A 25,705-nucleotide genomic window follows, 5' to 3' on the forward strand; every position below is an offset into this window, starting at 1 on the left:
CTTTAAGCACAAGCACTCGCAGACCTTTGACAGAAACACAAGTGATGGCATATCTAGCACAACGAAGCAAAGTACAGCAACTAAAAACTGGTGTTAACACCAATGTCGGCGGTGGACTTAAACAGACGTTTTCCTTAAAAAAAAAAAACTATAGGTCTAAGAGGTCGTGGGGAGATATTCAAGCAGCTGAGAATTAAGCCTGTGGTTAAACGTATCACTAGTCCAAGACTTACAACAAAACGTCCAGTAGACTACCACAAATATACAAGCGTTAAGAAATTCGCAACGAGGCACTGGAGTGCAAAAGTTATCCAGCAGCAGAGTCGCCTTGGAAACATGGACGAAGTGACAGATCCGGATGGAGAGCCTCCTGTGCTACCGAGCGAATACATCAAGCTACGTATAAATTAGAGAGAAGCACTGTCTTAGGAACGCCAAAAGAGGGTCGTGAGCGACTAGATGATTCGGTGTCAGCCGAGCAGCCATGTTCATTTCATGTGACTTCACCAAACAAACTAGTGCATTATGGGAACTGTAGTCTTGGTTCACCGAGACTGAACAAATAATTAGTAGAAAGGTCGATACAAGAAAAGTTGTAAGGAAAAGTTAAAAAGTGATCTTTCGTAGAACATAGCCAAGGAAGAAAGCACAGGGAGCGAACAGGGCAGGTGGACAGACACAGGTGCCCTAGGGGAAGGAGACGCTGGTGGGCATGGGATGGAGTGATAAGAGACCAGAATAACAAACCCTGGGACACAGAAGTTCAGTAACACACAGCCACCGCTTACAGTCACCGGCTCACAGGCCCTGCCGAAGTTTCGCACCGGCATAAATGCACTGCCTTCCTCCCACCGCGCCACGTACCGGTACCAGCCCGGGAGCCCCGGCTTCCCCGCACCGGGAAGGCCCGCGCCCCGCCACGCGCTTGCTAGGTGTCCTCTCACGCTATCCGTAAGCTCACAAACAGTCGCGCGCTCCGCCACACTCGGCGTATTCTTTCTTTATTCCTGCTTCAGGTCTCCTCTCGGCCACCGTAACCGGGGCTTTCTTCCTCCTCCTCCCCTAATAACCCCCTCTTTTTCCACGCACGTACGGAGGGACGAGATGACGCACGAATACCTTAAATGTCTGCGTAAGGAAAGGCATGAAAAACAGACTAACAACATGTACTCCGAAAGCGGATAATGTCGTTTTTCTAAGAGATATTTCTGGAAAGAACACATTTTATGAAAGATACAGGGGCAAGTATTATGCCGTGTTTCTCGCTGTTTGATTGTACAGCAACTAGATAGTAAAGTAAAAGAAAATATAAGAATTGTAAAGAAGAATGAAACTACAACACCCAGCGCGCCCTGGGGGCTGGGCTACAAATGTAGCTAACACCTAAGTCATCATCATGATGTTTAATAGAGAGACGCTGTCCAAGTCCACCATTCCCTCCTACTTGATGCTGGAAAGTGAGTGCAATCTGTTGAAACAAGAGAACAAAACGAAGACTGTGTGCATGATCATCAGCAGGAAACACACTAGCAATTCTATGGCAGGACCAGAGGCTCAGATCATGCTTAACTTTCCTCACTGTTTATTAATAGCAGCCTATTTATACATGAAGTACGATACCCAGTAGATATGTATAACTAACTACCAAAAGCGTGACACCGAATGTCCTATCACGGTCCTTATAGCCATATAAATGATCCTGTAAAATTCTCTCGTCCTTTTTCATTGCTGCTCACTGCCGCTGAGATAGGTATCTTAATTAATTCTTATTACTTTAATATGCAAACATGTATTTGGTGTGACATTATGTGTGTGTCTGATGAAGATCACGGGTGTATCCGCCATGACATGGAACTAGAGTCCCATGAAATGGACCCATAGACAGTTCATATGATTTATCAAGTGGTTTCACGCACCTTTGATTCTGCATGGGCCAGAGCCCTTAAACCGTTGCTGGGCCCTCCTGCTTATTCCCCTCAGGGTTCGCAGAGGGGACCATTCCTGATGCTTTCCACTGGTGCATGCCAGGCCCCCATTGGGGACCTGGGATCAGAATGTCTTATTGGCAAGGTGTATCCCTTATCTAGATTGCGTCACCTGATCCACATGTCCAGTTGGATCTTGACTCAGGTGAGATTGCATGTCCAAGTGGACTCTTCTCGACTTCTAAATCTCTTTCCCACCCCAGACTGTGAACAGCCAGAAGACAGGGGTCATACTGACTCCCTTACTTTAGACGATTCTGACTAGGGATCTAAGCGATTAAGGTATTGGCTCACTTCTGGAGGGGCTAGTAATAAAACATAGAGACAACATAGCAAGCCATCTGATGAACAGGGTCAACACAAAGACTTGTTTGGACCCAAAGATATTAGGCATCTCATTCCTCGGATTGGGAGCCTTCTCCTAAAGTGGCGTTCTGTTTAAAGCAAAGGCTTTGACAACCTCTGGATAAGGAGACGAGGAACAGCTTACAAATGGAATGCCCCAGGCTGGCTATTGATGTTAAAGTGACCCACACTCCTGAACTGGACGCTACCACGGTTACTTTCCAGGGGAAATTGATTAAAGATCCAGAGAGGCGTATTGACCATTCCAAGTGAGTTTGCCAGGACAAGTCCTTAGATCTGGCCTGAGCACTAACAAAGATTATGGAGCTCGCAGAAGCGGCTAAAGAGTCTGAAGAACTGATTGAGCCTGAAATTCTGTCGGGTTGGGCCCAACAGGCCGTTTGTATGCTTGGCAACACAAACTGTGCCATATCTGCTGAATGCAGGTGGTCCATCTTCCTGAGATTGGACCCACAGTTAGGGAAATTAGCAACAACGTAGGCTGGGACTGAGCTGAATAGCAATCTATTTGGAGATGCTTTTCTCAAGGACTTGTCCAAATCTATCCAAGCTTTTACAGCTCTGGACAAGGCCCAGGCCTCTTTGAAACAAGTGTTTTGCCATAGGATTTTCTGGTGGGTTGGACGTGACAGGGGATGCTCGTCCAGCCATTCCTTCTCAAATAGTCCCCCGGGCACCAAGAGCACCGACTGGTTGGAGCAAAGGGCTTATACCTCCTTTTTCTCTTTCTGGAACAAATATCATAAATGACGCTCAGGACAAGTGTAGGAAGGTGGCATCTGACTACATGGTTGCCCCCACTTTTTCCTGGTGTTTTGATGGTTTTTTACTTAGTTTGGCTGGGAACCTGCTATTCAGGTCCCCAGCCTATCTGCTTTCTCTTATAAAATGATTCCTTGTACTTTAGGTACACTCCAGTTTGGTTACTGGGGTACCCTTATGAGACCCTAGTATATGGTACACTAGGTACCCAGGGCATAGGTACCCCGGAGGCCTACCAGGGGCTGAAGCATGTATTATGCCACCCCTGGAAAGCCTTCCAAAATGACACTACAGGTCTGCTACAGCAGCTTGTGTAAGGTGGTGTATGCACCCCTTACCTTGATATAGGTTCTCTATATCTACCTTATATCACTGCACATATAAACCTATCAGTCACCTCTTTGGCAGGCCTTATCAATCCTGAAGGCAGGGTGCTGGGTTTTGTGTGATAGGGTGCCCATGCATGAGGAGGGCCCCTCTGCAGCCTACGGAATCCATTCTCCGGGGTTGTTCTGTGATGCAGCCAGACCATATACTCTTAAGTGCATTATAACCTCGTGGTAAATGCTAACTTTGGAATGGCTGCAAGGAAACATGTTGTTTTGGTGTCAAACACTTTGGAATCATACCCCCCCCGCCAATCCTGGTGGCGGGGGTATGATTGCACCCTCCTAGAGGGAGAAACATGACCACACCGGTACGCCAGGTACCAGCTTAAAAGAACCCTGGCATCACAAAATGGGTGCTGCAGCCACAGACACGAGTCTGGCCTCCTGCTGTTGGACAAAACCCCGGCAGGGGAGACCTGGACAATAGGTTTCCTCACACAGGGAGGTGTCACCACCTCCCAGACAAGCTTTAGTGTATTGGGGCTAAGTGGGTGCACTCCAAGAGTTCTGTGAAGTCAGCACTGGGGGCACATTTGGTGTCCCTGTGCATAGCCCGGTTCAAACTGGTTACAGGGGCTGCCAGCCCCTGCTCTGGCGCGAAACTGGACAAAGGAAATGGGTGTAGCCACCCCTCTTTCCAAACCCTCCAAAAGGTGTGTCCCCAGAGTTTGTCCCACCCCTTCCTTGGGTATAAAGTAGGAACCCCTGACTACAGGACTTTAGATATACCTGGACGAAACTCTGATACTAAATCCTGGAACTTTGATGATCTGCACAACACTGGGTGACTGAAGAATCTCCCTTGGAGTAAATGAGTTACTCCCCTGCGTGGCAGGCACCAAAGACGCATCTGACTGGTTTTGCAACACAGGAGGTTGTTTCCCAGACTTCCCAGAGGCTAGCCCGAGCTCCCAGCAAAGCTAAGACCCGTAGCCCTCGTGGCAACTGTGGAAATGGAACCCCTTGGAGACCGTGCACATTTGCAAGTGCATATGCTTCTTGACAATCCTGAGGCTGTGCTTTGGGTTACTTGTAGCCCAGACCCCGATCAGCATTTCCACCGAAGATTGTTGGTCCACACTCCACTAGAGTCCTGTGAGCCGACTCCTTGTGATTTCGCTCAAGGTACCTTTGCGATCCCTGGTCTGTCGGCCTGTGGGTCCCTGAGAAGGCAAATTTAACTTTCCTTGGGCTTCCCTGATTGCTCCAGACGTGCCCTGACTCTCCAATGCTTGATGAGTCCCCTGGACCATGCTGGTCCTCTCCGAAGCATCTTTTCTCCTTCTGCGTGGGTTGCTGTTGCCAAGGCTTGTTGTGTTCAATCCGAGCACAGATGCTGCAGCACTCGACATCCTTTGTAGGACAGCTCGAATCCAGCACCTGGTCATCGTCAACGCCGCCTGGTCCTCGTGGCTGCAGAGTCAAGCTTCACCTCTTTGCACCTGAATCACCCAACATCAGTGGGCATTCGTCTATGGTGCCCCTGGTCACTGGCATGTGACCCAGACTCTGTCCCCTCTGCTTTCAGGTTCTTCACATCTTCGATCGAGGCTTGGATCACAATGGACACTTTCCCCCTTCACGGCAGCAGCACTTTGCAGCAGGCCTCCATTGAAAACAACGACAATTCCCAACACCATTTGACACCTATGCACCCGGCTTCACTGGGTGAGGTAGCTTGAGTACTCCGGTGCTCCCGTGAGTGTTGGCCCTAGAACCCCTTAAGTCTAAAATGGTTTGCTCAAAGTCCTCTCCTAAGTGTCCTTAAACTTTAAAAATTCCAACTGCGACTTTCCCCATAGAAGCTAACGGCGCTCGTGGCTGTGTTCTCACACTGCACGCATCCCCTTGGGTCCCCTGTGTCACTCCCTTGGGTGTTTCATTGGCATCCCAGCGATTCTACAGGGTCTAGGCCTTGTGTCTAGTCAAGTCGTGGTTCGTATACCACTTTCCTAATATACGGTTTGGTCCCCCCTGGGGCCCAGTGTATATTGTGCTATTTACTGAAGTTCTATTGTGTTTAAATTGTGTGCTTTGCTCTGTAATCTCATAAAGAGATTACTAGAGAGAGTTTAGTAATAAATAGATGTATTTTATATATATACCTTGTGTGGTTCTCCTTTCATTTAGACATTCAAGAGCTTATGATCTGGTAAACCAAGCTGCTTTAAACTCCTTCAAGACTTAGCCTGAAGGTTGCTCTCCATAGCTACCACTAGGATAGCTTTCAATAAAGGTTGTCTTAACCTATCATCAATAAGGGTTGTTTGGACTAGTGCAAGGTGCTCACTATAACTAGTGGACAGCATAAGCCAGGCCAACTTCTCACAACGAGGGTCCGTTGTAAGCTACCAAAATGTTGCCGGTGAGAGTTTGATTTTCTTCCCTCACAAAAGAACAGGATAGCAGAATGCTTACACAAATGGAAAGACATTTCTACATATGCTTGTGTCCTTTAGACAGCAAGGGGAATTCAAATAGAGTTTTGGGGTTCCCTTAACAGCCAAGGTAACTAAACCTTTACTTAGGGTATTGGGTGTGGTATAATGGCCCTAGCTGTCTACTTTGAAACTGGGGAACCAGGTTCGAGTCTCAGCTGGGTTCAACATCCTTTGATTCTCGGCATATCACGTAATCTTCCTGCGCCTACCAAAAATGAATGTGTCCTTTTGTAATATAACTGGTGGTCATGTAAAGTGCTCCAATGCCTTTGGGTCGAGTTTGCGCTAAATAAAACTGCAAAAATACAAACCCTTGATCTTTTCCCCAGAAGACTGTCAGTCTAATAGGTCAAGAGATCAAGAACTTGAAGTCCAAATGGGTGATTGAGGAATCTTACTTATACCCTTGAGTCTTCCTAAGCAACCTGCTTGTGGCTAACAAGAAGGACAAGGGAATAAGACCATTGATACATTTAAATAATTCAATGGTTGGCTAATCTACAGACACTTCAAGATGGAGGACATCCTTCTTTTAAGAGATATCTTCAGGCAAGACAACTGGATACACTTGGATGTAAAAGATGCCTGCCATGGTCCCTTTTTGGAAGATTTGGGTTTTCTCAGAAACACAGAGAAATCTGATCTGACTCCTAAGCGGTGCATGGAGTTTCTAGAATTCACGATAGACTCCTATACCACCACTTTGGAGCTTCCGAACAACAAGAACCGTGCCGTCAAAAGAAAGCGGCACAAATTCACCAGGTTGTTGGGATGCTGTCCCTTATCGATACAGGCTATCTTTCTAGGGCCTCTTCATTACTGGGCCCTGCAATGACTCAAGATAACCCATCTTCAGAAGAGGATATCTTACATGGAGGATGTCCCTTTGACACAGGAGGCCCAGGATGAAGATGTCTTGGTGGATGGATCACATGGAGGCATGGAATGGCCAAGCCATCTTCGGATCAATGCCAGCCCTGGTCATAGAATCGGATTCCAGCCTCTTTGGCTGGGGGCCACAATGCAGAGATATTTCCACAGGAGGATGGAGGTTTTCTTGGTCAAGTAGTGCAAACCCAAGCTGAGATTTCTGGGAGGCTCCTATGCCACTTTATACACACCTAACAACCATTAGGAGCAGTTTGTGCTGCTGGCCCTAGGCCTGGGGATGTCTATCCCTGTCTCTGACACACCAAGCTCTTCTGGTGCACTGGGGTACTGATGTCGTGCCAACGCACCTGGACTGGCTGCGTAGATTGTGGAACGTGCTGGCCATGGAAAAGGTCACTGCATTGATGGAAAGATCACACTTCCAGTTTGATAAAATATGGGGCCCTTGCCATCAGTTCCTGGCAACTGACTTTTGGGAACTCCTGTGTCCCAACTACCTCAGAGTGCAAAGTTTGACTAATATGTACCCCAAGGACAGGAAACATCCTTTACATCGTGGTGATTACACTGCGATGCAGTTGCAACGCAGCCGTTACAACGCAAGCGTTACATCGACTTGCGCTGGTTGGCGCTATAACCTAAGGAATAGTAAGATTTACTATTCCATCACCTTCCCTCCTGTACTTAGACTGGTGTTGGAATAGTAAATCTTACTATTCCTAAGTCCAGCGCCCTCCAGCGCAAGTCATTGTAACGACTTGCGTTGTAAAGACTGCGATGTAACATACCGCGATCATTTTGATTGAGTTGTTACATCACATATTGTCAGGGCTGTCAGTAGCTCCAAGTAAGAGGTGCGCCACTAACCTTTGAAAGCAGTCAGCAGGAACGATGTCGTGGAGAGTATCCTCCCTCCTACCCTGAACACTAGCACTTCCACACTGTTTGACTACAATGAAAGAAATGAGAGTACCCAAGGGAAAAGGGAAGAGGGATAAAATAATAAACAGAGATTCTGTTTCGTCACAGGTCAGGACTGGAGCGCCTACTCTGGTGTTCTGTATGGATAGAGAAGGCAGAAGTAAGTAAGAAACACAGAGATCACACATGCACTCAAAAAGTATTCTATAAGCGTCACACTCACTTGTTAGGGAAGATAGAATAGTCTATGGCAAGATCCTCTGTATTGTATCTGCACCCAAACAACCTCCCTACAATCACCATCAAATATAGTCCTTGCGCTATGTCACCCTATTCCTTCATAGGATAACTAGTGTATCTCGATTTGGTTCGAAGTACTCTTTGAATATACTCCAAGAAACAATGTTAGAAGAACAACTCGCAAATTAGTTCAGAAACAGTAATTCAATGAGCGAGTGAAGGAATTGTTATGTAGCTCTCGGCAGTAGCATTTCAAACATGCCACCGCGAAACAGTCGCTAACACACAAAGATCGCAGGGAAGCGTTCAGAGCACAGAAAGCTCCACTCACACGCTACCCTTGAGGAGTAATATCAGGCGTTCGACAATGTTTGCACAAGGCGCTCGTCGAGAGGAGAGCTCCTCCGGGAGCAGTCTTCCACTCTCGTCGACTCGCCGCATTACCTGGAATACTTGCGTCTCTGTTCCGGGCACCGGCTGCTAGCAAGCAAGAAACACCCTTTTCCGCGCATCGAGAGGAGAGCTCCTCCGGGAGCAGTCTTCCACTCTCCAGACGCCGAACCGTGGACATTGCAGCAGCGATCAGATACCTCAGCAACTCGCGACTTCTCTGGATACGGGTGGACAGTAATAAGAAGCAAAACTCCACTCTCGGTGAGCTCTCTGGAAATATGACCTTCCGGGTCAGTTGTCAAGCACCATTTTCTTCCAGGGGAGGGATTAAGTACTGCCAAGCTGATCACCTGACGAGCTCTCAATCATGGTGCCCCTTGGAACTATGGGACTTGTAGTGTAGTGTGCATGAAACATTCAAAACAGGGAAATGTGGTGAGTATCGTTTCCCTGACCTAGTCCATTTCCGACCTAGCTGGCCTATGATCGCGACAGAGCCCCCTCTCGAGGACCGCCGACTCGGTGGTCGTCCTGGCTTCCCAGGGTGCAGTGTGTGGAACTGCTCCACTAACTCGGGACAATGGAGATTGGATACAGGTTCCCACGTTCTATCCTCAACCCCAAAACCCCTCCAGTCTATGAGGTATTGAACAGTGCCCCTAACCAGTCGGGAATCAAGGATCGACTGCACTTCGTATTCCTCCTGGCCCTCAATCTCAACAGGGAGGGGACGTACTGGGAGTCTCATATTCGGGAGGCAGGGTTGTAACAGGGAAACATGAAACACCGGATGAAGACGCCATACCGGAGGCAAGGACAACCTCATGGCCACAGGGTTAATGACTTCTTCAATTCCATAGGGACCTATGTATCTAGGTTTCAGTTTATTCATCCCTTTCAAATGTATGTTCTTGGTAGCTAACCATACTTTGTCTCCTACTTGGTATTGGGGTTCAGGAGATCGTCGTTGATCCGCATAGTGCTTCTGTGCCTGTTGTGCTGCCTGTAGCTGTTGCCGCGCTCCCAACAATACCGCCTTGAGGTGAGCATGATGTTCCCTTATACTCGGGAGGCGGGATTAGATCGGCCATTCAAACGGAAGCATGTTCGGGTGAAAACCGTTGACACAAAAGAAGGGGGAGCATCCTAAGGTTGAATGTACCATGTTATTGTATGTGAACTCAGCTGTCCACAACAAAAGATAGCAATCCGTCGGGTTTTGAAGAGTGAAACAACGAAGATACTGCTCCAGCGTCTGATTTAAACGTTCTGTTTTCCTATCTGTTTGGGGATGGTAGCTACTTGAAAGTCTAGCATCAATACCCATGGATTGGCACAAGGCCTTCCAGAATCTAGAAACGAATTGTGACCCTCGATCAGTGATAAGGATGTTAGGTATTCCATGTAATCTGTTCACGTTCTGCAGGAACACCAGGGCCAGTTCAACTGAAGTGGGTAACCTTTTGAGAGGTATAAAGTGACCCATCTTGGATAGATGATCAACCACCACAAGCACCGTTGTATACCCATCACATGGTGGCATTTCCACTATAAAATCCATGGATAGCGTATGCCATGGTTAAGGAGGAATAGGTAACGGCTGGAGAAGTCCTGTTGGTCTGGTGTGGTGGGATTTGCCTTGCGCACATACAGCACAGGTCTGGATATATGCAGTGACGTCTTTCCTCAATGAAGGCCACTAAAAGTACCGCTCCATATTGGCAATGGTTTTATACCTTCCAATATGTCCTCCTAAAGTAGAGTCATGTGCCCAGGTCAAGGCCTGTTTTTGTAGCGTGGTGGTGATACAGCAAGTCATCTTTTGAGGTCCGTTCTTCTGCTTGTTCCTGTATCCAGGCCGGACCCTCTGTATTAGCGAGAGACACCTTCAAATCCTCCAATAAATCAGGTGACGTAATCAAGGCCACCGTAGAGGAAGGAAAACAAGTCTCGGGGAGAATAGAAGGGGGTTTCATTTCCTCTGATGCGGACCTCTCTTCCTGATCAAAGATGCGGGACAGCGCATCTGCCTTCCCGTTCTGTGGTCCCGGTCTGTATTTTATGACGAAATCATAGTCTGAGAAGAACAGAGTCCATCTCAGTTGCCGAGGAGTCAAGGCTTTCGCTGTCTTCAGAAATAACAAATTTCTGTGGTCAGTGTAAATCACTATTTCATGACGTGCTCCCAATAAATAATGTCTCCATTCCTCGCACCCTCTCTTTATTGCTAGGAGTTCTTTAACCGCGATGGAGTAATTCACTTCGCTAGGGGCGAGTTTCTTCGAGTAATAAGTTACAGGATGTATTTGTCCTGTCGTGGGATGACATTGAGACAGCACTCCTCCAAGAGCATGCTGTGCGGCATCGGTTTCCAATATGAAAGGGAGAAGTGGATCCGGGTGACGCAGTATAGGGGTCTGTGTAAAACGCTCCTTGAGGATCTTGAATTATTCCTCTGCTTCATCCCCCCAATGAAGTGGGGTGTTTTTCCGTAACAGGCGAGAGATGGGGTGGATGATCTTGGAGAAATCCTTAATGAAACGCCGATAATAATTGGCGAATCCCAGGAAGCTTTGGATGGATTTCACATTGTGTGGTGTTTTCCATTGAGTAATCGCCTCCACCTTGCATGTTTCCATCTGGAACCCCTGAGCTTTTATTACATAGCCTAAGAAGGCCACTTCCTGAACGTGGAACAGACATTTTTCCAGTTTGGCATAGAGATGGTGTAGTCGTAGACGTTCCACGACTGTCTTGACATGCAGGACATGTTCTTGGGGGTTCGAGGAATAGACGAGGATATCGTCTATGTAAACGATGCAAAGCGTCTCCAGCAAGCCTCTCAGCACTTCGTCCATAAAGTACTGAAACGCCGCAGGGGCATTGCAGAGCCCAAAGGGCATTACCCGATACTCGAATAGGCCGAACTTTCTTCGGAAAGCGGTCTTCCATTCATCCCCGCTCTTTACTCTTACTTAGTGGTATGCACATCGTAGGTCGAGTTTAGTAAAGTATCGAGCCCCTTTCAGTTGGTCAAGTAGAACGAGAATCAAAGGCAAAGGATAACGGTTTTTAATAGTTACCCTATTGATTGCGCGGTAGTCAATGCAGGTACGCAATTCATCACAGTCTTTCTTCGAGATGAAGAAGAGGGGCGAGGAGGCGGGTGAGGAGGAAGGTTTTATAAAACCAGAAGCCAGGTTTTCATCAAGATAGTTCCTCAGATAACGTGTTTCAGGTTCCGTTAAGGCGTAGACTCTGCTGCATGGTATATCTGCTCCTGGTAGTAGATCGGTGCGGCAGTCATAGACTCGGTGTGGAGGAAGTTGGGTGGCCTCTTGTTTGTCGAAAATACTCTGATATTCAGAATATTCGTTGGGTAGTAATAGGGCACAGCAGTACTTAGGAGGAATACAGGCATTTGCAAGCAGGCAAGCATGAGGCTCTAAAGGTTTGGTATGATTCATCTCCTGGTTGACGCAATGTTCCTGGCAATATAACGAATTCATCACCACATTTCGGGCCGCCCATCCCACAGTAGGGTCATGCAAAGTAAGCCATGGCATACCCAGAATAAGGCGGAACTGCGGGGCATCTATTATGTCGAACTGAATCTGTTCGACATGCTTTTCTCCCAATTGCATCTTCAGAGGGACCGTGTGGTACAATACAGGCCCAGATGTCAACGTGGTTCCGTCCACTGCACAAACCTTAGTCGGGGCCTCTTTCTTTTCCCACGCAATCCCTATGGCCTTGGAATACTGCAGGTCCATAAAGTTGCCAGTTGCCCCGGAGTCTAAAAGAGCCATCACGGTTATGGATCGTAGATCACCCACCTGTAAGTGGACGCTCACCGACATATGTTCAACCGATGGTTGCATGGTGTTGGCGATCATGGATGAGATCGTGTTATGTATGCCTGCTTCAGGCCTCTTAGTTTTCCGACGGTTCTGGTCCTCGAATAACTGCTTGTTCTCGAGCAGAACTGCCTCTGTTGGGCAATTGAGCTCGGGCACGACATTCTCTGATAAAGTGACCCCCTTTTCCGCAATACAGACATAACTTAATTTTCCTCCTTTTTTCCTTTTCTTCCGTCGTAAGAGGTCCTCTGATTCCGCCGATTTGCATGGGCTCCGGCTTATCGGGTTGTCGGGTTGTTTCTTCTGAGGGAAGCTTGCTTCGAGGAAGGAAATAACGGGGCTCTCCCTTAGCTCGATCTCCCTTTCTTTCCTGTATGCGGTGATCGAGCTGGACCGTTAAATCAATCAATTTGTCACGATTCACCCTCCCCGACCTCTGGTAAATCACTGCCTGCCCGGTCCTGAGAAACGGAATGGGAAACTACATATCCCATGATCCTTGGCGCCGCGCGCTCCTATGACGCGACGCTTCTAGGGATTATCAGGAAGTCGTGTGCAAGACGCGCTGCCGATTATTCCTGCTTTTGTCTTGGTTCGTTTACTGTGGAGGTTCGTGGATATCGGCGGAGGCAAGCTTTTGGTTCTCGCAGAAGGGTCACGCCGCTGTCTGCGTGTGGATTACTGGTGAGGCTTCGGAAGCGCCTACAACGTGGTGTTCCCTGGTGTGGTGCTTCTCGTTGTTGGATTATCCAGGAGGGGCTTAGGAAGCGCCCGCGTTCTTCCTTCATTTCCAGCAACAGGTTTTTTCTTGGAATCGAGAGGGGCACATACATTTCACAGTGCATTACAGGGTCCGTTTGCTGAGTACTTGCGGGGAGCGTCTCGCTCTGGTTAGTGCAGGACACCTGGGCATAGGTGCCGCCTTACCTGTTCTGTACTCTTTGTCCATATCGAAGCGCTTACAGAGCAGGATCTGTAGAGACGCTATAACTGTTTGTTGTGTTTAGGCAGAGAGCGTCTTGCTCTGGTTTGCGCAGGACACCTTGGCATAGGTGCCGCCTTACCTGTACATTACTCGTTATCCACTTGGAAGCGCTTACAGAGCAGGATCTGTAGAGACGCTATACATATACTTTATGCTGGGCTTATGATTTCTTTTGCTAACTTTTATTAGAAAGGGAATATTGGGAGGAGAGATCCTGGGGTTGTCGCGTCTTGCACACCCGGAGGTCGTTCTTCTAATCATTTCCTCGAAGGAGAAGAACCTTTTGTTATTTACCACTGTGACCAGGAATGTGATTGCTAATTGTTTTCATCGATTGGTGCTCTGGGGCAGTTATAGGTTGTCTATTTCCTCCATAAGGGTAGGTGTTCATTGCTGACTACATCATTCAGAACTAAGGAAGGGAGGGAACCAGGGGGTTTGCTAATGCTCTCTATGTTATATTTTCCAGTACTATAACCAGGGGATATAGAAGCCGCCCTTAGATCCTTCCTGCATACAGGCATACCTGTGGGTTATCCAGGTGAGGTAACAGGTGTTTTGTTACATAGCATATGTCCCAGTTTAGGGTTCTGTATTCCTTATCCATTGCTTTTGTGGTTACAGGTGTCGGTGCCACGAGCCCAGCTGTTCTCCTCCGGACCCAACTTTTCCCCCGCTTGATCACCTTAACAGTCTGGGCACATTTCCAGTCAGACTTGGGTTGATCTAGAGGTGGGCCCCCTTATAGCATCGACCCAATCCTGAGGAGCATCCAGAACGGACCTGATAGAATAATCGGCCTAAAAGTTCTGCTCCTCCTGGTTGGGTTGATACTAGGCATGGACTTAGAGGAGGTAGCGACAGCCTTAGGCTTAGTTCAGGCTGAGTTGGCCGCCTCCCGCCAGGAAACGGCTGCGTTGCAAGCACGCATGGATGCTATGCAGCGGAACCCGTTTGATGCAGGGAATCCTGCCCCTCAACCAACCTCGTTGGTAGTAGAAATGCCTTCTCCGGTTCCTTTGGCTCCCCCAGAAAGGTTTATGGGAGATAGAAAGAAAGTGCAGGTGTTTATGACCCAGGTGATGTTGCACTTCACCTGTAAACCCAAATGTTTTTTGACTAATCAATCACGGGTTTCTTTTCTCATCTCTTATTTGGGAGGAGAGGCAGCCCAGTGGGCTGTACCTATAGTCAGGAATAATGATGGTCTCCTTTATGATTGGGACCTGTTTAGAGCCGAATTTGAGAAGACGTTTGATAGGAGAGCTGAGACTTTCTCAGCTGATAAAGAGTTGCTTGTTCTTAAACAAGGCAATTCGGATATAGTGACCTACCTAAATCATTTCAGGAGATTGATTGCTGAAACAGACTGGCCTGAAGCCAAACAGATGGTTCTGTTTTACCAAGGACTCACAGACAATCTCAAAGATGTAATAGCACAAGTTGAACCCCAGCCTACCACATGTGCAGCCTTTATCGATTTGGCGTTACGCTTGGATCACAGATTAAGAGAGAGAAAAGGAGAGACCGGAAGAAGAGACAGACCTCTGGTGTTCGGGGAGAAAACAACTAGTGGGGAGAAAGCAGAAGGCAAACCCGAACCTATGGAGGTTGGTGTGGTGAGAGCATCTCTCACAACCAGTGAAAGAGAGCATCGTCGCAAATTCAAGCTGTGTTTGTACTGTGGGAAAAAAGGCCACTTTTTACGAGAATGTCCGGTGAAACCGAAAGGAGGACGCTATCGAACGGGTCAAGGAGCCTTATCCACTGTCGACAAGGGTTCGGAAAACTCCGAGGCTTGAGTCCCAAGGAAGAGAGGGACTCAAGTGTACATTTCATCCCTTCAATAACCGAAGAAAACCGAGTGGGAAACCGATTGTTCTTTATAGACATTGAATTGTGGATTGATCAAGACCCTAAGTATGTACGTGCAATGGTAGATTCCGGAGCAACAGGTTGCTTCATGGATTTGGCAGAAGCACGGAAGTTGGGTGTGACCCCAGTAGAGAAACCCATCATGGAAGAAGTGTTCGCAGTAGACGGTCATGTGTTGGAATCCGGTCCTATTACACAACATACTCCGGAGTATGAGATATGGTATGGGGGTTACCATAAGGAACAGCTGTCGTTTAACCTCATCCAGGCCCCTAATTACGGTATAATATTGGGACTCCCTTGGCTGAAAAAACATGAACCCGATATCAAATGGAAAGAACAATCCTTGGAGTTCTCCTCTTCTTATTGCCAAAACCACTGCATCCAGGAAAAACCCCGACCATCAATGGTATTGGCTGTTACTCACACCATTTCCACAGCAGCGGAAAAAGAGGTGGAACTGCCTCAGTGTTACCAGGAGTATGAAGGAGTGTTCAATAAAACTAAAGCAGAAATGCTTCCCCCACATAGGGAATACGACTGCCGCATAGACTTAACACCAGGGTCAGTGGTTCCATGTGGTCGTATTTATGCATTATCTCAGCCCGAAACGAAACACCTACGGGAATATTTGGACGAGCTACTCGCTTTGGGATTCATCCGACCATCACGGTCCCCAGCAGCCTCCCCCCTTTTTTTTATTCCGAAGGCTAATGGGGAATTACGCTGCTGTATAGACTATAGGGCATTAAATGCGATCACCATCAAAAATCAATACCCTCTTCCGTTGATTCCTGTATTACTGGAACAGGTGAGATCAGCCAAGATCTATACAAAATTGGATCTCAGGGGAGCCTACCATTTAGTACGCATACGCTCAGGCGATGAATGGAAAACCGCTTTTAAAACCAGGTATGGGCTTTTTGAATATCTTGTAATGCCCTTTGGGCTATGCAACGCCCCAGCCTCCTTCCAGTTTTTTCTTAACAAGGTGTTGCGAGACTATCTGGACATCTTTGTAGTTGTCTATATAGACGACATTTTAATCTACTCTAACGACGAACCAGAACACATCCAGCATGTGAAACAAGTACTGGAAGCTCTTCAACAAAACCAACTATACTGCAAACTGACAAAATGTGAGTTTCATGTCACAACCGTGGAATTCCTGGGAGTCATGCTCACTCCATCAGGGCAGATAATGGCTGAAAGGAAGGTACGAGCCATTGTGGAGTGGCCACCACCCGCCACCGTCAAGGATATCCAGAAACTTCTGGGTTTTTCTAACTTCTATCGGAGGTTTATTTCTCACTTTTCGGATCTGGTGGCGCCTCTCACGAAATTAACCCGGAAGAACACCCCTTTTATATGGGGAACCGAAGAGCAAACAGCGTTCGATCGGTTGAAAACCGCTTTCACTTCTGCTCCGATCCTAATACACGCTGACCCACACCTCCCTTTTGTAGTAGAGGCGGATGCGTCTGACCTAGCAGTGGGGGCTGTTCTTTCGCAGAGGAGTGAAGATACCGGACATCGACATCCCATTGCCTTCAGGTCACGCAAGCTAAATTCGGCAGAACGCAATTATACAATTGCAGAGAAGGAATTGCTTGCTATTAAAGACGCCTTCACTGAGTGGAGGCATTGGTTGATGGGTGCCACCCACCAAATCACGGTCTATACGGACCACCGAAATCTTCAGTTTCTGAGAGCCGCACGCCATCTCACTCCCAGACAACTGAGATGGATGCTCTTCTTTTCGGAGTTCCATTTCGTGGTCACCTTCCGGCCGGGATGTGACAACCGGAAAGCAGATGCTCTCACCCGTCAAGAAAGTCACCCCGCCTTGAAGGAGTTCCCTGAAACCAGCATCATCACACCGCAACGGGTGATAGGGGTGATCCATACGGCTGACTTTCTACACAAGGTCAAGAGAGGCATACAGACCTATGCTTGGAAAACATGGATTCGGTTGCACCCGGAATGGAAGATACGTCAAGGACTGCCAAGGAAGGGGTCTCAATTGCTTCTCCCTACTCTTGCATTAAGAAAGCAAGTATTCAAGTGGTGCCATGATCTACCTTGCGCTGGACACACTGGAGGGAAGAAGACTTTGGAAAAGCTGCTACGCACTTACTGGTGGCCCACCATCCGGCCGGATGTGTTTGCTTGGGTTCAACGATGTGAGGTCTGCTCGCAAGCCAAAAGCGATCATAGACCAGTGCAAGGGCTGTTACAAACAATGCCCACGCCTGTGAGTCCTTGGGAAAGCTTTTCAGTCGATTTTGTAGTGGGACTCCCTCAGGATCATGGGATGTCGGCTATAATAGTAGTCGTGGACTACTTAACCAAAATGGGCCACTTTATAGCCTGTAGAGGGGTACCCACAGCTAGTCAATTAGCCCAGCTGCTGCTCATACACATTGTTAGATTACATGGCTTACCTAAGGTCATTGTCTCAGACAGAGGGGCACAATTCACCGCCAAGTTTTGGAGGGTCTGGTGTGATCGATTGGGCATTTCCTCCTCCTTGTCCACAAGCTTTCATCCGCAAACTGATGGGCAGACCGAAAGGTTAAACCAGACCCTCAAACAATACCTGAGGTGTTTTGTAGATGCATCTACGGAAGCATGGGTGGAATGGTTATGGTCGGCTGAGGTGGCGTATAACGACGCGATTCATTCCTCCACCTTGTGTACCCCGTTTTACTGTACTTATGGGTTCCATCCCAGATTTGTCCCATTGAGTGTGCCAATGGTTGAAGCCCCGATTCCTCAGTTACAGACAAGATTGGTACAGTTACGGAAGACTATTATGCAGGCCAGAAACAGCCTTGTAAAAGCTAAGCTTAGGTACAAAGCACAGGCCGATAGACATCGTAGGCTTTGTCCTGGGTACAAGAAAGGGGATTGGGTGTGGCTGTCCACTAGGAACATTCGTTTCAAAAGGTTCAGTGTTTTCAATCCCCGATTCATTGGTCCTTACCAGGTGGTTCGTCATGTCAACCCCGTAGCGGTGAAACTTAAGCTCCCCTCACACTTCAGAATACACCCTGTGTTCCATGTCTCTCTGATCAAGCCTGCTCAGGGTCCGAGTCATACAGCCCCTGCGCCTGTGAGGGTAGAACAGGATGTGGAATACGAAGTGCGGCGCATCTTGGACTCTCGTAGAGTAAGGGGGAGGCTCCAGTACCTGGTGTCTTGGAAGGGTTATGGTCCCGAGGAAGATTCATGGGAACCTGTGGGTGCGGTACATGCGCCTAGGCTGGTGCGGAGGTTCCATTTGTCACATCCGGATAAACCTGGTGGCAGTCAGTGAGTGTTGTGAGAGGGGGTGTACTGTCACGATTCACCCTCCCCGACCTCTGGTAAATCACTGCCTGCCCGGTCCTGAGAAACGGAATGGGAAACTACATATCCCATGATCCTTGGCGCCGCGCGCTCCTATGACGCGACGCTTCTAGGGATTATCAGGAAGTCGTGTGCAAGACGCGCTGCCGATTATTCCTGCTTTTGTCTTGGTTCGTTTACTGTGGAGGTTCGTGGATATCGGCGGAGGCAAGCTTTTGGTTCTCGCAGAAGGGTCACGCCGCTGTCTGCGTGTGGATTACTGGTGAGGCTTCGGAAGCGCCTACAACGTGGTGTTCCCTGGTGTGGTGCTTCTCGTTGTTGGATTATCCAGGAGGGGCTTAGGAAGCGCCCGCGTTCTTCCTTCATTTCCAGCAACAGGTTTTTTCTTGGAATCGAGAGGGGCACATACATTTCACAGTGCATTACAGGGTCCGTTTGCTGAGTACTTGCGGGGAGCGTCTCGCTCTGGTTAGTGCAGGACACCTGGGCATAGGTGCCGCCTTACCTGTTCTGTACTCTTTGTCCATATCGAAGCGCTTACAGAGCAGGATCTGTAGAGACGCTATAACTGTTTGTTGTGTTTAGGCAGAGAGCGTCTTGCTCTGGTTTGCGCAGGACACCTTGGCATAGGTGCCGCCTTACCTGTACATTACTCGTTATCCACTTGGAAGCGCTTACAGAGCAGGATCTGTAGAGACGCTATACATATACTTTATGCTGGGCTTATGATTTCTTTTGCTAACTTTTATTAGAAAGGGAATATTGGGAGGAGAGATCCTGGGGTTGTCGCGTCTTGCACACCCGGAGGTCGTTCTTCTAATCATTTCCTCGAAGGAGAAGAACCTTTTGTTATTTACCACTGTGACCAGGAATGTGATTGCTAATTGTTTTCATCGATTGGTGCTCTGGGGCAGTTATAGGTTGTCTATTTCCTCCATAAGGGTAGGTGTTCATTGCTGACTACATCATTCAGAACTAAGGAAGGGAGGGAACCAGGGGGTTTGCTAATGCTCTCTATGTTATATTTTCCAGTACTATAACCAGGGGATATAGAAGCCGCCCTTAGATCCTTCCTGCATACAGGCATACCTGTGGGTTATCCAGGTGAGGTAACAGGTGTTTTGTTACATAGCATATGTCCCAGTTTAGGGTTCTGTATTCCTTATCCATTGCTTTTGTGGTTACAGGTGTCGGTGCCACGAGCCCAGCTGTTCTCCTCCGGACCCAACTTTTCCCCCGCTTGATCACCTTAACAGTCTGGGCACATTTCCAGTCAGACTTGGGTTGATCTAGAGGTGGGCCCCCTTATAGCATCGACCCAATCCTGAGGAGCATCCAGAACGGACCTGACACAATTCTTCACATGTTCTTGGTAGTTGGACCACTTGAGACAGAACGTCCTTTAGCTCATTTCTCAATCCTTGATAGAAAAGAGAGGACCGTTTTTCCTGGGGCCACTCGGTCTCAACGACAAGACGGTTAAAGGAAGTGATATACGTGAGGAGGTCCTGGGCTCCTTGTCGCAGTGTTATCAACTCGCGGCCCAAGGTTAGCATGTGGGACTTACGGTGGAAGAGCTTACTCATTTCTAAACAGAAGTCAACAAAATTATGCAACACCTGATCGTTCCGCTCCATTAACGGGATAGTACAGCTCGCCGCGTTGCCTCCCATATAGGACATCATGAACGCGGTCTTTGCAGCATCGTCCTGGAATACGGCAGGTTTACAAAGAAAATGCAAGCGACATTGATTCAGATAGGTCTCAAACTTCTTAGGGTCACCATAGAACCTTTCAGGTGGTGCTATAGGTATTCCCGTATTTTGTATGACATGGACCGTAGGAACATTCTCAGTGGGGGCTGCAGGTGCAGTGGCAAAGAACCCCCCAGTATGTGTTGCTGAATGGGCAGGTATGGAAGATGGAGAAGGGGGTAGGGTAGCCTCTCTGATATAGGATCCCCTACTCTGTCGCGTCATACCTGCCACTTCCCTCCTTAAGGTCCCATCTCTTTCCTCAAGTCTTGATTCTCTTCCCGAGTGATGTGGACTTCCTGTTGCAGAGCGTTAAGGCTCTCCAACAAAGAGGCCAAAACCTCGTTCGTATCCATCGTTCAGGCTGAACGTTGTACGTGGGCTTGACAATCTGTCAGGGCTGTCAGTAGCTCCAAGTAAGAGGTACGCCACTAACCTTTGAAAGCAGTCAGCAGGAACGATGTTGTGGAGAGTATCCTCCCTCCTACCCTGAACACTAGCACTTCCACACTGTTTGACTACAATGAAAGAAATGAGAGTACCCAAGGGAAAAGGGAAGAGGGATAAAATAAGAAACAGAGATCCTGTTTCTTCACAGGTCAGGACTGGAGCGCCTACTCTGGTATTCTGTATGGATACCGAAGGCAGAAGTAAGTAAGAAAAACAGAGATCACACATGCACTCAAAAAGTATTCTACAAGCGTCATACTCACTTGTTAGGGAAGATAGAATAGTCTATGGCAAGATCCTCTGTATTGTGTCTGCACCCAAACAACCTCCCTACAATCACCATCAAATATAGTCTTTGCGCTATGTCACCCTATTCCTTAATAGGATAACCAGTGTATCTCGATTTGGTTCAAAGTACTCTTTGAATATACTCCAAGAAACAATGTTAGAAGAACAACTCGCAAATTAGTTCAGAAACAGTAATTCAATGAGCGAGTGAAGGAATTGGTATTTAGCTCTCGGCAGTAGCATTACAAACATGCCACCGCGAAACGGTCGCTAACACACAAAGATCGCAGGGAAGCGTTCAGAGCACAGAAAGCTCCACTCACACGCTACCCTTGAGGAGTAATAGCAGGCGTTCGACAATAATTGCACAAGGCGCTCGTCGAGAGGAGAGCTCCTCCGGGAGCAGTCTTCCACTCTCGTCGACTCGCCGCATTACCTGGAATACTTGCGTCTCTGTTCCGGGCACTGGCTGCTGGCAAGCAAGAAACGCCCTTTTCCGCGCGTCGAGAGGAGAGCTCCTCCGGGAGCGGTCTTCCACCCTCCAGACGCCGAATCCGAACCGTGGAAATTGCAGCAGCGATCAGATACCTCAGCAACTCGCGACTTCTCTGGATACGGGTGGACAGTAATAAGAAGCAAAACTCCACTCGCGTTGAGCTCTCTGGAAATATGACCTTCCGGGTCAGTTGTCAAGCACCCTTTTCTTCCAGGGGAGGGATTAAGTACTGCCAAGCTGATCACCTGATGAGCTCTCAATCATGGTGCCCCTTGGAACTATGGGACTTGTAGTGCCGTGTGCATGTAACATTCAAAACAGGGAAATGTGGTGAGTATCGTTTCCCTGACCTAGTCCATTTCCGACCTAGCTGGCCTATGATCGCGACAGAGACCCCTCTGGACGACCGCCGACTCGGTGGTCGTCCTGGCTTCCCAGGGTGCAGTGTGTGGAACTGCTCCACTAACTCGGGACAATGGAGATTGGATACAGGTTCCCACGTTCTATCCTCAACCCCAAAACCCCTCCAGTCTATGAGGTATTGAACAGTGCCCCTAACCAGTCGGGAATCATGGATCGACTGCACTTTGTATTCCTCCTGGCCCTCAATCTCAACAGGGAGGGGACGCACTGGGATTCTCATATTCGGGAGGCAGGGTTGTAACAGGGAAACATGAAACACCGGATGAAGACGCCATACCGGAGGCAAGGACAACCTCATGGCCACAGGGTTAATGACTTCTTCAATTCCATAGGGACCTATGTATCTAGGTTTCAGTTTATTCATCCCTTTCAAATGTATGTTCTTGGTAGACAACCATACTTTGTCTCCTACTAGGTATTGGGGTTCAGGAGATCGTCGTTGATCCGCATAGTGCTTCTGTGCCTGTTGTGCTGCCTGTAGCTGTTGCCGCGCTCCCAACAATACCGCCTTGAGGTGAACATGATGTTCCCTTATACTCGGGAGGCGGGATTGGATCGGCCACTCAAACGGAAGCATGTTCGGGTGAAAACCGTTGACACAAAAGAAGGGGGAGCATCCTAAGGTTGAATGTACCGTGTTATTGTATGTGAACTCAGCTGTCCACAACAAAAGATACCAATCCGTCGGGTCTTGAAGAGTGAAACAACGAAGATACTGCTCCAGCGTCTGATTTAAATGTTCTGTTTTCCCATCTGTTTGGGGATGGTAGTTACTTGAAAGTCTAGCGTCAATACCCATGGATTGGCACAAGGCCTTCCAGAATCTAGAAACGAATTGTGATCCTCGATCAGTGATAAGGATGTTAGGTATTCCATGTAATCTGATCACGTTCTGCAGAAACACCAGGGCCAGTTCAACTGAAGTGGGTAACCTTTTGAGAGGTATAAAGTGACCCATCTTGGATCGATGATCAACCACCACAAGCACCGTTGTATACCCATTACATGGTGGCATCTCCACTATAAAATCAATGGATAGCGTATGCCATGGTTTAGGGGGAATAGGTAACGGCTGGAGAAGTCCTGTTGGTCTGGTGTGGTGGGATTTGCCTTGCGCACATACAGCACAGGTCTGGATATATGCAGTGACGTCTTTCCTCAATGAAGGCCACCAAAAGTACCGCTCTATATTAGCAATTGTTTTATACCTTCCCATATGTCCTCCTAAAGTAGAGTCATGTGCCCAGGTCAAGGCCTGTTTTTGTAGCTCTTCATCAGGGAGGTACAAAGCGTGGTGGTGACACAGAAAGTCATCTTTTGAGGTCCGTTCTTCTGGTTGTTCCTGTATCCAGGCCTGACCATCTGTATTAGCGAGAGACACCTTCAAATCCTCCAAGAAATCAGGTGACGTAAACAAGGCCACCGTAGAGGAAGGAAAACAAGTCCCGGGGAGGATAGAAGGGGGTTTCAGTTCCTCTGATGCGGACCTCTCTTCCTGACCAAAGATGCGGGACAGCGCATCTGCCTTCCCGTTCTGTGGTCCCGGTCTGTATTTTATGACGAAATCATAGTCTGAGAAGAACAGAGTCCATCTCAGTTGCCGCGGAGTCAAGGCTTTCGCTGTCTTCAGAAATAACAAATTTCTCTGGTCAGTGTAGATCTCTTTTTCATGACGTGCTCCCAATAAATAATGTCTCCATTCCTCGCACCCTCTCTTTATTGCTAGGAGTTCTTTATCCGCGATGTAGTAATTCACTTCGCTAGGGGTGAGTTTCTTCGAGTAATAAGCTACAGGATGTATTTGTCCTGTCGTGGGATGACGTTGAGACAGCACTCCTCCAAGAGCATGCTGTGAGGCATCGGTTTCCAATATGAAAGGGAGAAGTGGATCCGGGTGACGCAGTATAGGGGTCTACGTAAAACGCTCCTTGAGGATCTTGAATGATTCCTCTGCTTGATCCCCCCAATGAAATGGGGTGTTTTTCCGTAACAGGCGAGAGATGGGGTGGATGATCTTGGAGAAATCCTTAATGAAACGCCGATAATAATTGGCGAATCCCAGGAAGCTTTGGATGGATTTCACATTGTGTGGTGTTTTCCATTGAGTAATCGCCTCCACCTTGCATGTTTCCATCTGGAACCCCTGAGCGTTTATGACATAGCCTAAGAAGGCCACTTCCTGAACGTGGAACAGACATTTTTCCAGTTTGGCATAGAGATGGTGTAGTCGTAGACGTTCCAGGACTGTCTTGACATGCAGGACATGTTCTTGGGGGTTCGAGGAATAGACGAGGATATCATCTATGTAAACGATGCAAAGCGTCTCCAGCAAGCCCCTCAGCACTTCGTCCATAAAGTACTGAAACGCCGCGGGGGCATTGCAGAGCCCAAAGGGCATTACCCGATACTCGAATAGGCCGAACTTTCTTCGGAAAGCGGTTTTCCATTCATCCCCGCTCTTTACTATTACTAAGTGGTATGCACCTCGTAGGTCGAGTTTAGTAAAGTATCGAGCCCCTTTCAGTTGGTCAAGTAGAACGGGAATCAAAGGCAAAGGATAACGGTTTTTAATAGTTACCCTATTGATTGCGCGGTAGTCAATGCAGGTACGCAATTCATCACAGTCTTTCTTCGAGATGAAGAAGAGGGGCGAGGAGGCGGGTGAAGAGGAAGGTCTTATAAAACCAGAAGCCAGGTTTTCATCAAGATAGTTCCTCAGATAACGTGTTTCAGGTTCCGTTAAGGCGTAGACTCTGCTGCATGGTATATCTGCTCCTGGTAGTAGATCGATGCGGTAGTCATAGACTCGGTGTGGAGGAAGTTGGGTGGCCTCTTGTTTGTCGAAAATACTCTGATATTCAGCATATTCGTTGGGTAGTAATAGGGCACAGCAGTACTCAGGAGGAATACAGGTGGTTGCAAGCAGGCAAGCTTGAGGCTCTTAAGGTTTGGTATGATTCATCTCCTGGTTGACGCAATGTTCCTGGCAATATGTCAAATTCATCAACACAGTTCGGGCCGTCCATCCCACAGTAGGGTCATGAAAAGTAAGCCATGGCATACCCAGAATAAGGCGGAACTGCGGGGCATCTATCATGTCGAACTGAATCTGTTCGACATGCTTTTCTCCCAATTGCATCTTCAGAGGGACCGTGTGGTACCATACAGGCCCAGATGTCAACGTGGTTCCGTCCACTGCACAAACCTTAGTCGGGGCCTCTTTCTTTTCCCACGCAATCCCTATGGCCTTGGAATACTGCAGGTCCATAAAGTTACCAGTTGCCCCGGAGTCTAAAAGAGCCATCATGGTTATGGATCGTAGATCACCCATCTGTAAGTGGACGCTCACCGACATATGTGCAACCGATGGTTGCATGGTGTTGGCGATCATGGATGAGATCGTGTTATGTATGCCCGTTGAACCAGAGATCCCATTCTGCTTCAGGCCTCTTAGTTTTCCGACGGTTCTGGTCCTCGAATAACTGCTTGTTCTCGAGCAGAACTGCATTTGTTGGGCAATTGAGCTCTGGCACGACATTCTCTGATGAAGTGACCCCCTTTTCCACAATACAGACATAACTTCATTTTCCTCCTTTTTTCCTTTTCTTCAGTCGTAAGAGGTCTGATTCCGCCGATTTGCATGGGCTCCGGCTTATCGGGTTGTCGGGTTGTTTCTTCTGAGGGACGCTTGCTTTGAGGAAGGAAATAACGGGGCTCTCCCTTAGCTCGATCTCCCTTTCTTTCCTGTATGCTGTGATCGAGCTGGACCGTTAAATCAATCAATTCTTCACATGTTCTTGGTAGTTGGACCACTTGAGACAGAACGTCCTTTAGC

General features: G+C 48.1%; 1 protein-coding gene across 4 annotated transcripts in view; it reads right to left on the reverse strand.

Annotated features, from left to right (window-relative positions):
- EIF4ENIF1 (eukaryotic translation initiation factor 4E nuclear import factor 1) overlaps positions 1-1,091 on the reverse strand; it is an 87,706-nt gene extending 86,615 nt beyond the window's left edge. The window contains exon 1 of one of the 4 annotated variants that reach the window (XM_078667721.1): positions 865-1,091. The gene's annotated coding sequence lies outside the window, so the exon portion shown is untranslated. Of the gene's footprint in view, positions 1-747 lie in introns of all 4 variants that reach the window. The other 3 variants (XM_078667723.1, XM_078667722.1, XM_078667724.1) reach the window with 3 other exon arrangements.
- Positions 1,092-25,705: the final 24,614 nt, after the last annotated feature.

The sequence above is a fragment of the Lissotriton helveticus genome, chromosome 11 (genome assembly GCF_964261635.1).
Source record: "Lissotriton helveticus chromosome 11, aLisHel1.1, whole genome shotgun sequence".
Taxonomy (NCBI): domain Eukaryota; kingdom Metazoa; phylum Chordata; class Amphibia; order Caudata; family Salamandridae; genus Lissotriton; species Lissotriton helveticus.